This window comes from Echinops telfairi, unplaced genomic scaffold (genome assembly GCF_000313985.2).
Source record: "Echinops telfairi isolate 266 unplaced genomic scaffold, ASM31398v2 ScPeMD7_31;HRSCAF=116, whole genome shotgun sequence".
Classification (NCBI taxonomy): Eukaryota; Metazoa; Chordata; class Mammalia; order Afrosoricida; family Tenrecidae; genus Echinops; species Echinops telfairi.
The window spans coordinates 58,884,866-58,885,071 of NW_022103928.1; positions in this window are offsets into that span (position 1 = coordinate 58,884,866).

Below are 206 nucleotides of genomic sequence, written 5' to 3' on the forward strand. Positions count from 1 at the left end.
GCCTCCGTGAGCCGGAATGCCGCCTCTGCCCTCTCCCTCCATGCGGGCACCGGGACTCCGCCAGGCCTCGGACTTAGCTCCTGCGACCCCCCCAGCCTCCTCTCCAACCACTTTTCTGCCCGGCTCCCTCTTTGCCTGTCTCCTCTGCTTGCAACTTTGCCTAGGGAGAGGGGAGTCTTGCCCACCCTATAGGGCGCTGAACCCGC